Genomic DNA, 12,384 nt, shown 5'->3' with positions numbered 1-12,384 from the left:
TTAGACTATTCTCATTTCAAGGAGAAATTAAAAGTGTGACATATCATATCTTTAGCCATTTTGGTTTCAACTCAGGAAAGAAGTAATTAGTAATGTTTCCTATGTTGACCCAAGAAACCCAAGGAAATATGCTTGGTTCTCAAGACACCTTGGATATCAGCCTCCTTTGCTTAACATTACAGCACAAGTAAGCAAACTGCAGTCTTTGGTTGAAATCTAGTTCACAGACTTTTTTCTTTTCTTCTTCTTTTTTTTTTAAAGTTCACATGGAACTTTAATAATATATGCAATTACTACAGGCCAGTTGAATATGAAGAAATTACATCCTCAATGATAACTTATCTATAATTCTTGATACAAAGTCAGGAATGCCTCTGGCCACATCTGAGTTTCTGAATCTTTATGAAGAAGCTCGAACACCAAACTCCAACATGTCACATTCTTCCTGTCCACATCTGCTGTTGCAGGATAAACCATCAAAGTGTTCTGAAGCAATATCCTTTTACGCACCCCACATTTGGACTTCATCTACATGAAATGAAGGAGGAAAAAAAACAGGGGAGATTTCCTAGACCTTGGACTAGAGTCAAGATTAGAGTGAACTTCTCTATTAGGGGAGAAACAGAAGCTATAGTTATAATAAATTTCTGGAACTCCAGTGGGTTAGTGTTGGAGGACAGAAGTACTATTCAAAGTAGTTCTGAGTTCTTTCCTTCATCTGTGCTGATCAGGACCTTCACTTGCACACAAGAACCCAGCCTTTAGTGGAAGGTGCTATTGCTTTCTAATGCAGTTGTTCTTACTGTACATGGGTTATGTAGTAGAAACATCCTAGTGAATGAGCAGAATGATTAACCATGAAGCTTTCTGTGTGGTTAAATTTGGTCTGTACCAATATTTCCTACATACTCCAGGGATTGATTTGTGTCACATATAGAGAACAGGTTAGTTAATTACCACACCTTGACATTCACATTTCCTTATTCATATCTATTTATCTATATTCTTCCATTTATCATTTGTTATATAAGCTAGTCAGAACAGGGAGACAAAAAGTATAAAGGTAGAAACTTAGTGGTTAATTACCAAGTGTTTTGGAAAACATTTTATGCAAAAATGAACTCAGCTATACAAATCCATGAGTAATATGAAAATTATGGTGGTATTCTGTCACTGATGCAAACCATTTCTCCTTATAATTCTTGCAAAATATGCTGGCATGCAAACTCTGAGCGGCTAAGCTCTGTGCTGAAGCTTCAGAAGTGTTTCTTTTTATTCAACATGACTCTTTCTGTTGTCTAAACATTGTTACATGTTTCTAAGTGAAGGTAAGGTGTAAAAAAAAAAAGTGAAAGGAATTGATCTCTTGATTGAAGGAAACTTAATGAGCCTTGAGCTTTGAAGAGACGTCCTGTCAGTCACCAAAAATCCTGAATTTGGTATTGGTTATTATACTAAGGATAGCAATAATTTTAGGCTGTCATGACAAATATTTATGTGCTGTAGAAAACCTGGCCTGTGTAACTTCTAGTATTTCTACAATTGAGTTGAAAGGGATCATAAACCACTTGAGTCATCTGGCCCTTGCGTTCCTCAGACTCCACTTGCCTTTCCTGTCTGACTAGTTTGCTGTTTTTTATTTATTTATTTATTTTAATCTTCATTGAACAAGTTCCAGCACCCAAGAAACCACACATGTTGTAACTACTTTATTTTCTTAGAAATAACAAACAAGTAATCCCCAGCCCCTCCCAGGACAAGGGATGAGACACTTAATTCCTTATTTCCTCGTTGGACCTCATCTCTAGGAGCATATCACCCTCCCAGTCCACACTGTCTCTTAGAAGCATCTCTGCCTTGAGAATAATGAACACTGAGAGGGAGGGGAAGGAATTCATTACATTGGCCTGGGGAAAATCAGTAGAGAAACCACACACAGTGATACAAATAACACAAGTTCACCATAAACATTAGCTGCAACAGGACTACCTATTAAGAAGCAAAAATATCTATGAACAGTATACTATTAACATATAAGGCACAACTATTGTGACAGTTGAGCTACAAGATCTAGGGGTAAACCTTTCCCCCTGTGTTAAGATCTAGATCTTACAAGAAAGGGCCCAGTCAAGGCTCAATGATTGGCAGCAGAACTGCTGTAGCACAGCTTTAGCAAGATATTTTGGAATATATCTTGTAATATATTACTGTAATATAATAATATAACACTGTAAGACTTCTGAGAAATCCCTCCTCCACATGCTATAAGAAGCTGTCTCATGGTGGGGGGGGGGGGTTGTCCCACTATAGGTACTCTAACACTAAACCCTCTGATCGGAGAGTCCTAGAAAAAGCATTTGGCCACTGGGTGCCCTGATAACCATCATTACCGGACCTGCATTCTTGAAAAGTTTCATGCCCTGCAGAAATCAGTACTCTTTGAGCTGTTGAAACTGCCTACTGAGGATACTGAGTGCCTCCATTACAGAAACCAAAAAGAAATCTTTTCCTACTGAAGAGAATCTGTCTAGTACCCTCTACTGACAAAACTGAAAGCTCTGCCAGACAGTAAAGGGAATGTATTTAAGGGCCCATAATAGTTTTTCACGGAGCAGACAGGGTGAATTTGGAGATGAGAGCAACAGTACTGAGATAAAAGTAAGTCTCATATATTATATTATTCTACTAGCTCTGGCTTATGTTCTGAATGATCTCCCATCCTCTTGTAGATTTGGGACAAAGGGACAGATGATAGTTACTTCTTTTCTCCCTGTATCTTTTGCTAACCTTTCTATGGCCTGTAACAGTGGCGAAAATAGGATATAATTCCTACTCAACTGTACAGGCTTTCATGTTCTTAATGAAAAAATATCCAGGTTACTTTCAACTTTTCCATCCACCTGCCTGTACCAGTTGATTTATATTGGAACACTATCAAATTGCAGTAGATATGGCAAAATTCGTACGTTAAGAACTCTCTGGGTATTTCTCTATCTTTAGTTTGGTATGGGTGTGGGCTTGGCATGCATGTTTAAGTCAAAAGACAGTTTTTGGAGTCAGTCATTTCCTTACACCTTGTTAGGCATGGAGAATCTTGTTTACTGCTGCATGTGTGAAGCTAGCAGGCCTGTAAGTGTCCGGGGATTTCTGTCTCCATCTCATATCTTGCTGTAGGAGTGCTGGGATCACTTAAGTATACTGCGGTGTCTACCTTTATATGGGTCCTAGGGATCCAAAATGATGTCCTCGTACTGATACAGAAAGCTCTTTACCCACTAAGTCATCTCCTCAGCCAAAAAAGCATGGACTTTTTAAAACATGAGCTTGGATTTTGATCCTCTGGCACTTACTTCTATGTAATCTTGAATAAGTTACTTTACCTCTTAGAATCAATATCTATCTATCTATCTATCTACCTTGCATACATATCATACATATGCACATTTACACACATACCTTCATGTGAATGCTCTCTCTCTCTCTCTCTCTCTCTCTCTCTCTCTCTCTCTCTCTCTCACACACACACACACACACCCTACCTATAAATAGAAATGACATATACATACAACTGAAGAGTGCTGTGAGACTTCAGCATAACTAATCTACCAAACACAATTCTTGACATGTAGGGGCCAAATGACAGTACTGGCTTCTGTTACTAGTTTTGGAGCCATTGATAAGATTACTTAAATGTGAGTGACCTGGTTTGCTTCTCACTAAAATGAGAATCATAGTATTCTCTACCTTATAAGGTTGCCAGAATGGTTAGATGCATACAGAATGCTTAGCACCATAATAAGCACGGAGCATGTACTTGGTAAGTTGTAGCTAGTATGTAGAGGTATGCACATCAGGTATTTTGACATATACTTTGGATCTGTATGGTTTTTATAATCTTATTTTAATTGTCTTCCATTTGCCCACTATAGCCTCTCTAATGTAGTGCTTTTATCTAATGAGTAGAACATAAGAATTACTCTTGGCCCAATGACTGCCTGCTGGTTTAGTGAGCAATCCTACCTACCATCAGAAACTCCTCTCAACCCAGAGGCCTGTTATCATGAGATGGAGTTAGAGGGCTTAGTTCTTCATTCTGGTATCTGAGAAAAGGTCCTTTGAAAAGAATTAATTTCCTCTGTAATTATACAGTTGCTTCTTTGAAGTATGTTGCATGCCAAGGAAAGAAAGACCACTCACAGACCTCTAAATCATCATCAAATTGAATCTTATTCTAGTACCAGTCATTAGAGAGGATCTGGAAAGAAAGGGGGAATGAGACTAAACTGTTGAAAATAATACATGTTTTTCAACTGTAACCAGCATGAAATACCCCTGACCTTCAGACTAACTGAAAGATAGAGCTTCCTCTTTCTTGAAAAGGTCGTTTGTACGCATGTGCAGGCATTCCATTGGTCTGTTGCATTTGGGTGAAATCTCCAGTATGACATCTTTTTCAATTGAAGCTGATGCAACATAGCAAGAGATAGAAAGAGACATGGAAAGTGGAGATTCCTTTAACTTGCTTCTCTATCATCCTCTTCATTAGCCATGCACGTCAGAGCTCTTCTGTGCCATGAATGCCCCAGCCGCACTTTCAGTGTAAATTCTGAAGCATTGATCCTGCACAGGAAACCCCAGCTTCATGAGGAAATCCCATTAGGAAAAAGCTTTGCTTTGTTGAAGTTCTTTTATTGCAGTTGATGAAGAGTAAAGAGGTTATTTCTGGAGTATTTTCTTGAAACTAACAAAGACTTCTGGTAGGTCTTCTTTCTCTGCACTATTCTGTGGCATGCCATTTTAAACTATTAATTACTGCATCCTCTGAATTCTTTTGTGTGTGAAGCTTCCAACCTAGGTATCCTAGGTGGTAAGATATATGTGATGCTTCTGAGATTTTCTTTAATATACACATGATAACTACTACATTTTTAAAAATTCACCCTTTTTTATTTCTTCAACAATTTTGTGAGTATTGTACATCATTGCTACCTGTCTGTTTCCCCACGATAATTCTTTCTGTGCCTCCCTCCCTCTCAAATTCATGACCTTTTCTGTAATCATCACAGTTACACACACACACAGGAATTGAAAAGAATAAATTTCAATGGCACGGCTTCCGTGTCATATCTAGAACACACTGTCTCTCAGTAGGCATTCTGGTCCTATGGCTTTTAAAATTGTTGCTCCCCCTGTTCCATTATGTTCCCTGAATCTTGGGTGTGGGAAATGTACTGTAGATATGTCTGTTGGGGGTAGGGCACCATGGCCAATTGTTCTCTTCATTTTGACTGGTTTGTGGATCCGTGTAATGGTCCCTCTTTGCTGTAGTAAGAAGCTTTTCTTTGATGAGTGGTGTCTTAATCAGGGTTTCTATTCCTGCACAAACATGATGACCAAGAAGCAAGTTGGGGAGGAAAGGGTTTATTCAGCTTACTCTTCTACATTGCTGTTCATCACCAAAGGAAGTCAGGACTGGAACTCAAGCAGGTCAGAAAGCAGGAGCTGATGCAGAGGCCATGGAGGGATATTCTTTACTGGCTTGCCTCTCCTGGCTTGCTCAGCCTACTCTCTTATAGAACCCAAGACTACCAGCCCAGGGATGGTCCCACCCACAAGGGGCCTTTCCCCCTTGATCACTAATTGAGAAAATGCCTTACAGTTGGATCTCATGGAGGCATCTCCTCAACTGAAGCTCCTTTCTCTGTGATAACTCCAGCTGTGTCAAGTTGACACAAAAATAGCCAGTACAAGTGGTAAGAGATAATTATCTGTTGGTATAAGAATAAATACTAATAATGCAGTTAAATGGGACATTGCTTTAGGAAACTAGTAGTTCTCCTCTGGGGCCTGTCATATCTTCAGTCATAGGTGATCGCCAAAGTTTATAGTACTAGGCATGAATCTTTCTATTGAATAGGCCTGAAGTTCACTTAAATAGCTATCTGTTACAACCAAGATGAAAGTGCCACTACTATACTATTGAATATCTGTCCAGGCCTGTCATTATTGTGTCTGTAGGCTCTACAACTGGGCAAGACTATTTGTTGCTGTAATTTCCAACCCCAGTAAGCCCGTATAAAAAAACCCGGCAATCCAGTTATTATAATTATAAGCTATAAGTCTAGATTGGACAGATCTAACACTACACTAACTTATTCCCCAGCTGTAAGACCCCTTGCTACTTGCAGTTGCTCCTGGCCATGTAGTTCTGCTCCATCATGGCTTCCTCCTCCTCTTTTTATGTCGCCTCTCCATGCTTTACCCCATTTGGATTGTCCTCAGACAGGAAGCTACAGGATCTGTCCCAGCTCAATTCCTCCAGGTCCTGTGTCCAAAGTGTGTGGTATCTTCAGCACTAGGGTCTTCTCTCAATTGCTGGGAGCTAAGCAAGTGTATTGACAATAGCCTGTATTACTTGTTGAGTCTCTTAGCCCTGTCCACCCACACACACTCAGAGAGATGGCCAAATGGTTATAAACATATGCTGCTCTTCTAAAGGCCCTGAGTTTGCTTTCTAGCACTCACATCTGCCAGCTCCCAGTCTCATGTAACTCCAGCTCCAGGAATCCAGCTATCCTTGAGGGCACCTGCACTCACACGTACTACTCATCTGCATAATTTAGAAAGAAATAATAAAAGAAATCTTTAAATATAGTGAAATAATTTCAATACTGGTTGGTAAGGAGGCATTTCTAGAAGCTCTCTAAGTGATCCCTTGTCACCAAGTGCACCCTGCTATTTCTCTAGGTTGTTTCATGTTGCAATGATATCATAGCAAGAGGATCTTCCAGAACGGTCTCCATTGATAAAGTGTGTCTGTTTATGTTTGTTTGCCAATGTCATGCTGATGTTTGAGTATTTTAAACTATATTCCTGACCTCTGTGGTATTACCCATAGTGATTTGCAAACATGTTTTAGGCAAAATCAAACAAGTTTGCCAAAAGAGTCCTCATAATTTATTAATTCTTCTATTAGCTAAGTATAATTAGTGGTGGAAGAAATAATCATGGAAAATAGTAGTAAGATTAAATTGAAGAAAAAATATGCAAAATTTCACAACAAAATTTGTTGTCTAATTTTAAAGACAACAAATAGTGAGACCCACAATTATGGTCAGGCATTATCATGTAATCAAGAGTGTCATCATATTGAAAAAAATATGATAGAGTTGCAATGCCATTTTGATCATTGTATGATGGGAGGGGTTGTATAATTGAAGTACATTACATACCTTCCCTGCCATTAGGACTTTTCACAACCTAGCAGGGGAAATCTTTCAGGTACCTATTTGACTATTCATAGAAGACAAAATTCCATTTTCCATTAAGAGAGTCACACTAATGGTAAAAATCTCTTAGAAAGGTACAAAATCAGCAGTGTTTCTGGGCTACACACGTGCTCTCAGGCTGAGAAATGTTCAGTTCCTGGAGAACAAATGAGGAGGGTCCCTTACTCAAAACTGGACTATCTCTTTGATATTTAATGTGTACTTATTCTGTGATGATAAATGAATGAAATTGAATGCCATAGACCTTAACTATTAAAAATAAACTTACTGGCGAGGCTGGCAACATGTGGTGTTTAACCTGGGCTGCATGGCCTCAGACCCTTGTCATCATCACTCCCAGTGCATGTGGGTGCTGGAGACCGGCAGTGGCCCAAGGGCGCCAAGGAGAAACTACAGAACCCGTGTGGACAAAGCCAGCGGTGACAGAGAGGGCCAGCCCTGATTTCAGGCCTCCGCTATCACCTTGCTCCATTCCCAGCAACCCTCAAGCCGAAGAACCCTCTTCAAAGAAGTTGGGCCTGGGGGCCCCAGGCGTGCGGGCGTTGACCTGCGTTGCAGGACCTTCTGTGCTGCCATTTCCCCAGTAATCCTCCTTTTCTTGTTTCTGGAGTGGGAGGGGATTGCTGAGGCTGTGGGGCCAACCTCTGCTGCTTGGCTCAGCCTTGAGGCTTGAGGCTGGACATTGAGAGGAGACCAAGCAAGCAGACAAGAGGACCGGAGGAAAGTGAGGACGACAGGAACAAATTCTACTGCAGAACAATTCCAGTTTTGGTATGAACTATTTGGACTCTTCAGTGCTACCTGACAGAAAACTAATGGTACTAACGGTACCGGAAAAAGAACGCACAGTTGTACGGAATCTGAATCAGGAAAACCTAGAAGGTTTATTAACCAAATACAACATGTGCTCTCCTGCCACTTTCAAAATCCTGTACAGGAACCCCCGGTTCCTCCGGGTAGCTTTTCTACAGCTTCATCACCAGCAGCAGAGTGGTGTCTTTGGTGATGCCCTTCTGCAGGCAGAGGGTGAGGCTGTCTCAGCCCACTGCTGCATCCTGTCTGCCTGCAGTCCCTTCTTCACAGAACGCTTGGAGCGGGAAAGGCCAGTTCAGGGTCGGAAGATTGTACTGGAGATGGGAGGCCTAAAGATCCAGACACTAAGGAAGCTTGTGGACTTCCTGTATACGTCAGGGATGGAAGCATCTCAGGAAGAAGCCCAGGATGTGCTGTCTGCTGCCCATCAGCTCTGAGTGTCAGAGCTGGAAACCCTTCAGCTAGAGGGTGGGAAGTTAGTAAAGGTTCCACAGGGCCGAAGACTAAACAGAGAGTGCCTACAACCACCAAGTGATGCACCAATCTCTGCCAGAGTGGTGGGACCCTAGAGCCGCCCTCAAACTCTACTGCCTGTCACTCAGACCCCTAGTCCTCTTGGGGCAGTGAGATTGAAGTCCTTAGGGGAAGAAGAGGGGGCTCACCAAAAGACCAACCTGCCAAATGCAGATAGCTTGTCAGACACTCAGCTCAAGAAGAAAGCCAGAGTTTGCCTGATTCAAGAAAGCAGCTCATCTCCATCAAGCCAGAGAGAAGGACCCAAGGAAAACAAGAGTAACCCTGGTCCTACAGCACTTCCCAGCTTGTACCCTTCTGTGGATGAGCAACTGTTGCCCAGAAAGGTCAGGCTGAGTCGCTCAATTCCTTCACCCCATGTCTATACATCTACACCTTCCAGCATATTAAGTGGTCCCAGCTCAATGCCCACAGCCCCTGGCCGGCGTCTTTGGAGGCAGAGAACTGTAAGTAAAGCAGCACAGGGTATGCATAAGCAGAAACCTGGGAAGTCAGTCCTCTACAGAGCACTCCAGCCCCACCTGATGTTGGGAAGATGGGTGGGAACAAGAAGCAGAGCCCTGAATTCAGAGCCCCTACCTCCAGCTCTGTAGAGGAGGGGCAGGTTGGAAGAGTAAAACTTATGAAGATTGTCAATGGTACCTGCTGGGAGGTGGTACAGGAGCCTCCCCTCAGAAACACTCAAGATAGCTCCCAGATCCTAGAACCCTCGGATGTAGAAGAGCCTCCTGGAACTCTGCTGTCCTCAGTTAATGAGCAGGAAATATCTGCTAGAATACAACTGTGTCAGGACTCCCCAGAGAGCCCTAGGCTTCAAGACATTCTGCTCTCTGCTAGCTACTCCCCAGACCACCCTGTGGTGAAGTTAGAGTTTGGGTCCAGTCCATTGCTGACAGGGAAGGAATTTGACCTGAATATTGACTGCAGAGAGCCCTACACATTCGACACAACCTTGCTTGGCCAACCTTGTGAGGCTGAGCAGTATTGAATCACAAGTGCCGCAGCTACTGGAAGAGATTTTGGATTTTATGCTGTGTGGCTCAGATGTTGAGCCACTGGTAGGATCTTTGGAGAGTCCTGGGGCTGAAGGCTGCAGAACCCCAAGTTATCACCTGTCAGAAACAGGAAAGAATTGGATTGAAGGGGAAGAATGGTGTTTGCCAGACATGGAACTCTGGCCCAGAGACCTCACAGGATTGGAAAAGGAATCAGTTAGTGAGAACAAAGAGCCAGTTGAGCCCTTTAGTCCCCTTGTCATGGGCTCTGAGAACACAGAATCATTTGAGCCCCTTAGTTCCCTTGTCATGCCCTCTGAGGTGAGTAGAGAGGCACTTTCACTAAGAGGCTCTTGGACTCCAGACCTTGAAATTACCAGCTCCCAGCCACTGGATGGTCAGGGAGAAAAGCTTCTCCACCTCGATTCCTCTGACCCTTCGCAGAGATCTTATAATGATCTCTCTCCTCCATGCTCGAACTGGGCAGAGACAGGTCTGGAAGTGTCCCTAGGCATGGATGACGTATTGTGTCCTGTTCCCAAGGCAGTCAGAGAAGTGTCTGCCAAGCCTGAACAGCTGGACAGTTCTGAAGATAGATGTGATAGACGGGACAGTGGAAAGGAAGCTGGGGCCCACTAGTGTCCCCTCTGTTTGGCCTGACCCTTCCTCAGAGTCAGAAACTGAGGCAGGAGGACAGGTTAGAGCTCCTGGGAGGGTGATAACTGTTCATCAACAGAAGGCTTTCTTGGCAGAAAAGCAAGCACCTCCTCAGAACTGATCTCCCCTCCTCAGGTTTCCGCACCAGGCAGAAGTCAAATAGCAATACCATGGATAGAAAATTATGAACAAAGCTGTTTCTTTGTAATCCATTTTTCAGTGACAAAACTATGTGGTACCCAACTCAGGTCATAAGAATAGTTATGAGTAGGCCTCTCAGTTCATGAGACATCTTATAGTCACTGAAAATTCAGGAAGACTTCAAGCACTGTTTGTGGTTGTATTCAAAGAAGGTTTGAGAAGGAATGAAGCCATGTTAGGTAGAACACTGAAATGAGTGGGATCTCTAAATTGCCCAGGCTGGCCTTGAACTTTGACTTCTACCTCAGCCTACTGTAGCTAGTGTTACAGGCTTGTGCCTCTAAGCCCAGCCTATGGGGCTTACTCACTGCCTGTATGGGACGTCAAGGAAAAGCTGCCACAGAAGCCAGAAAGATGTTACTTCCATGACCACTTCCGAGAAGTAGATTAAAAGTAGTTGCTTAAAAAATAAACTAAAATAAACTTACTGACATGAATAGAATAATGCAAACACAGACCATTGCATTGAAGGATTCCTTCTATGCCTATGATGGAAACAAATTGGATAATTTTTAATCCCATATCATCCTCTAGGAATTATATTTGCTAATGGAATGTAAATATCATTGGTGAAGAAACCGTAGAGATGAATCATTATAATAAATGTTCACATAAAGAGCATCAGATTTTAAAAGCTACATTATTCTATTGCCTAAATCAAGTCAAGCAGGCTTTCCTTCTCTGCATGTAGTCATAGGCCTTTGAGTGCAGTGATCGGAATGCTAATTCCTCCTGGGTAGTGCTTAGTTGGTACTACTGTTACAGACGCTTTCTGGGAACCTAACAGGGTTCTCCTGTGGAGGTTCTCTTAGCCCATTTGAGGAAGATTCATCATTCCTTATATGTTATTATCCCTTGTGTTGTTTGGTTTTTATATGCCCCAGTACAGGGGAATGCCAGGGACAAGAAGTGGGAGTGAGTGGGTAGGGGAGCAGGGCGGGGGGCGGGGTATAGGGAACTTTCAGGATAACATTTGAAATGTATATAAAGAAAATATCTAATAAAAAAAATAAGAGACTCCTGCTACAGACTCACTAACACCAGCTGGTATAGGAGAAATAATGCAGAGCAGTGCCATGATTGTGCAGTCCCCATCCAGTGCACCTTCTATTCTCACCCTGAACTCTGATACTTGCCAAATATTCGACACATGTAGGAAACCTATTAAGCTTGAAGCTTTGTCTGTATGTGGTAGAGAAGAGCTTGGCTAGGTATCAGACATTCATTCACCTCACTCATTAGCCTCATGCCCTAAATTAGTTCTTGACACGTGCTTATTATATACCAAACATATATAAACATGCAGTCTGTTATACTTTATTCCTAGAAGACTAGCTCCATTCCCACATAGGTCGAGCAATGTACTGGTATCCTGAAATACATCAACCTCAATTCTCCTCTCTGATGAGCTTAACTGGACTTTAAGAATCCCTGCTAAATTGCTTTGTGACTCTGTCATTGAATACAGACTACAGACTCTAGGTTAGACTGTAAGCATCAAATTAATTTTATTGCAAAGGTCAGGCTGCTCTCCTAGTGTTCTGTTGTGCTTGAAGGTTAGTCCTTGCATGCTTGGCCAGAACTTTCCTGTCTGGGTTGTATTCAAAACAGATTTCAAGATATAGCCAGATTGAAAACCAGACATTTGGGGATAAAAGGCTCTGGACTCTGACCCCTTGGAAATAACAAGCAGCTACAGTGATTCCAACTGCGTATATTATATAGCATAATCTCCTGGAGATGATGGGCATTATGCTCAACACCTTTTGCTCCCAAAGCAAATGCCTGTTCATCTTTTCCACCTAGCTGCTCATGTCAGAGTTAAGAAATATTTCTTGCCAAAGGACTTCTTTTTTTTTTTTTAAATATTTTTATTACATATTTTCCTCAATTAC

The 12,384-nt window shown here is 42.1% G+C and overlaps 1 protein-coding gene and 1 pseudogene across 8 annotated transcripts in view; both read left to right on the top strand.

The window, feature by feature from the left end:
• Enox2 (ecto-NOX disulfide-thiol exchanger 2) overlaps window positions 1–12,384 on the top strand; it is a 281,316-nt gene that overhangs the window by 181,039 nt on the left and 87,893 nt on the right. The gene's annotated exons all lie outside the window — the stretch shown is intronic.
• LOC110287147 lies at window positions 8,052–10,409 on the top strand (annotated as a pseudogene).

Source organism: Mus caroli, chromosome X, assembly GCF_900094665.2.
Source record: "Mus caroli chromosome X, CAROLI_EIJ_v1.1, whole genome shotgun sequence".
In the NCBI taxonomy this organism is placed as follows: domain Eukaryota; kingdom Metazoa; phylum Chordata; class Mammalia; order Rodentia; family Muridae; genus Mus; species Mus caroli.
The sequence above is the reverse complement of the archived record's forward strand: the minus strand, read 5'-3'. Positions and strand labels throughout refer to the sequence as shown.